The sequence below is a fragment of the Salmo salar genome, chromosome 15 (assembly GCF_965601325.2).
Source record: "Salmo salar chromosome 15, fSalSal1, whole genome shotgun sequence".
NCBI classification, from domain to species: Eukaryota; Metazoa; Chordata; class Actinopteri; order Salmoniformes; family Salmonidae; genus Salmo; species Salmo salar.
Genome location: NC_138305.1, coordinates 101,957,501 through 101,961,193, shown reverse-complemented (window position 1 = coordinate 101,961,193; position 3,693 = coordinate 101,957,501). Strand labels below are relative to the sequence as shown.

Sequence of the window (3,693 nt, the reverse complement as noted above, 5' to 3'; positions counted from 1 at the left end):
GGTAAAGGGTATGCTACACAGTGAGTGCATATAGAGATGGGGTGGGAAAGAGTAGGCTATATGAGTAGCTACTGCTCCACCATGGATAAGGGCAGCTCTATGAGTAACTACTGCTCCACCATGGATAAGGGCAGCTCTATGAGTAACTACTGCTCTACCATGGATAAGGGCAGCTCTATGAGTAACTACTGCTCCACCATGGATAAGGGCGGCTCTATGAGTAACTACTGCTCCACCATGGATAAGGGCAGCTCTATGAGTAAATACTGCTCCACCACGGATAAGGGCAGCTCTATGAGTAACTACTGCTCCACCATGGATAAGGGCGGCTCTATGAGTAACTACTGCTCCACCACGGATAAGGGCAGCTCTATGAGTAACTACTGCTCCACCATGGATGAGGGCGGCTCTATGAGTAACGACTGCTCCACCACGGATAAGGGCAGCTCTATGAGTAACTACTGCTCCACCACGGATAAGGGCAGCTCTATGAGTAACTACTGCTCTACCATGGATAAGGGCAGCTCTATGAGTAACTACTGCTCCACCATGGATAAGGGCAGCTCTATGAGTAACTACTGCTCTACCATGGATAAGGGCAGCTCTATGAGTAACTACTGCTCCACCATGGATAAGGACAGCTCTATGAGTAACTACTGCTCTACCATGGATAAGGGCAGCTCTATGAGTAACTACTGCTCTACCATGGATAAGGGCAGCTCTATGAGTAACTACTGCTCCACCATGGATAAGGGCAGCTCTATGAGTAACTACTGCTCCACCATGGATAAGGGCAGCTCTATGAGTACCTACTGCTCCACCATGGATAAGGACAGCTCTATGAGTAACTACTGCTCCACCATGGATAAGGACAGCTCTATGAGTAACTACTGCTCCACCATGGATAAGGGCAGCTCTATGAGTAACTACTGCTCTACCATGGATAAGGACAGCTCTATGAGTAACTACTGCTCTACCATGGATAAGGACAGCTCTATGAGTAACTACTGCTCCACCATGGATAAGGGCAGCTCTATGAGTACCTACTGCTCCACCATGGATAAGGACAGCTCTATGAGTACCTACTGCTCCACCATGGATAAGGACAGCTCTATGAGTAACTACTGCTCCACCACGGATAAGGGCAGCTCTATGAGTAACTACTGCTCCACCATGGATAAGGACAGCTCTATGAGTAACTACTGCTCCACCATGGATAAGGGCAGCTCTATGAGTAACTACTGCTCCACCATGGATAAGGACAGCTCTATGAGTAACTACTGCTCCACCATGGATAAGGACAGCTCTATGAGTAACTACTGCTCCACCATGGATAAGGACAGCTCTATGAGTAACTACTGCTCCACCATGGATAAGGACAGCTCTATGAGTAACTACTGCTCCACCATGGATAAGGGCAGCTCTTATACATTCGACATCAAGACAAACAGATCATAGAAAGCAACAGAATCTGTGACTGCGAGCCTTTTGTTTCTAGTGTATGAAAGGAAGGGAGGAAAATGTCCCTGAGCACAGCACTATCCTTTCACTGCTCCGTCCGTCTGTCCTCTTTAGCCTGATCAGCGCGATGCTGGACGCTCCAGTGCAGAAGCTCAATAACAAACCCCCTGTAGTGCGCTCAAGCCCCCCCCCCACCCCCCACCCTCTCCTCCTCCTCCATGTTGCTTTATCTGCCCTGAGCCCGAGCCTCTCCGCTCAGCCGCCACATACAATGTAAAAGTATGCCTAATCAAATATGGGGCTGAGCAGAACCAACTTGAATTGCATTGCACCCATCCAGAATACTAGGGAGAGAGCTACCTGTGGAGAATAAAGCAATACATGTATTGCAATCAGTGTAATGATCGTTCACTAGGAGTTTCCATTGAGTGGATGTGTGAGAATGAGAATAGCTTAGCGTGTGGGACAAAAGGAGACAATCAGAAGACTATTGAGAAAGAGGTTGATAGTGAGGCGTCCCTCTGGATGCAGTGTGCTGCTCTGCATGTTGCCAACTGAGGGGGTTAAAGGTTTAGGGTAAGGTTGAAGGTTCAAAACCCAGTTACATATTCAAGGCAGTGTTAGAGATGAACTTTGGAAAATACTAACAGTTGAGAACACCATTGTAGAGGCAAACCGGCTTCTTAATATGGATATAGTTCATATCACTGAGTTGCATTGATATAAAGCAACACATATTATAAACCCTCAATAATCAAAGAATATTGTCAGAGTTACATTGATGTTGTCATAACAGACAGTAAGTCAATCAATCTCCTTAACTCATCCTATCTTTCAGGTCATAGTGAGATGAGAGTACTGCATGCATAACCACACATTATTTCAGTCTTTCTATTGGCAGCAGGTTGTGAGTTCAGGCTGGTTTCTGTTATGGGGCCTCCCTTGCTCTATGGTGTTATGAATACTGGGATTGTTCTCTGGTGTCTGTCAGCACTTGAAGCATGTTGAGAGAGGAGGACAGACCCTTTTTACCCCACTGGAGAGATGAGATGGGCCCAATAGGACTCTGGAAAGGCTAGGTCTTATATATCGACTCAGTACTGGTACTCCCTGTATATAGGCAAGTCATTTTTATTCGTTATTGTTTTTCACTGTGTATTTATTCACTATTTATATATATATATATATATATATATATATATATATATATATATATATATATATATATATATATAATTATACATATACATACATACATACATACATACATACATACATACATACATACATACATACATACATACATACATACATACATACATACATACATAGATATATATAAATATATATATGTGTGTGTGTGTGTGTATATATATATATATTTTTTTTTCTTGTTGGAAAAGGACCCGTAAGTAAGCATTTCACTGTCATTTGTGAAGCATGTGATGAATAAAATGTGATTTGCTATTTGTCTAAAGCGATCCACTGCTGGTAGTAACAGAATGACAAGTATCTGGCCTTACCAACCTCAACGTCTAACATTACCAATATTAACAGTTAGAAATATCACCCAAACTACTGGTACCTGTTCAATAGGAATTTCCTGAGTTTACACATGATCAAAGTAAAATATGTCTATTCAAACCTATAACCTTTCAAAAATCTCCTCCTTCAACCTTTTATCTGTGTCCTGGACTATATTAACTATATTAACTATATGGACTATATGAACCTCATAGTTCAGGTTTAGGGTTAGGATGATGATCCCTGGCATGGGCACTGGGCAGCGAGAGGTCAGGGTGAGAGAAGGGTTAAGTATTTTTGTTGTGTTGATCTGTTGTGTTGTACGGTGAACCCTCCTAGCCCCTTCCCCCGGGGGCCCGTGGCCCTGGGCTGTTATAAATAGTCCCGTGGGCTCCCCCTGCTCTGACAGAGAGGCTGAATGTCTGCAGGACATCCTTTTCTCTACTAACCACCAGCAGGGTTGGCATACCAACACTCCGCTCCACACAGACAGGACGAGCAGGGTTGGCATATAGACGCACAGAGACCCACACTCCGCTCCACACAGACAGGACCAGCAGGGTTGGCATATAGACGCACAGAGACCCATGCTCCGCTCTACACAGACAGGACCAGCAGGGTTGGCATATAGACGCACAGAGACCCATGCTCCGCTCTACACAGACAGGACGCGGTTTTCTATGACTGGACTGAAAACAGCTTACAGAA

At 44.5% G+C, this 3,693-nt stretch overlaps 1 protein-coding gene across 1 annotated transcript in view; it reads left to right on the top strand.

The window, feature by feature from the left end:
• The first annotated feature begins 3,378 nt into the window (after positions 1-3,378).
• Positions 3,379-3,693, top strand: part of LOC106572695 (lens fiber major intrinsic protein) — a 5,143-nt gene continuing 4,828 nt past the window's right edge. The window contains exon 1 of the mRNA XM_014147080.3: positions 3,379-3,693. This exon is cut by the window's right edge and continues 621 nt beyond it. The gene's annotated coding sequence lies outside the window, so the exon portion shown is untranslated.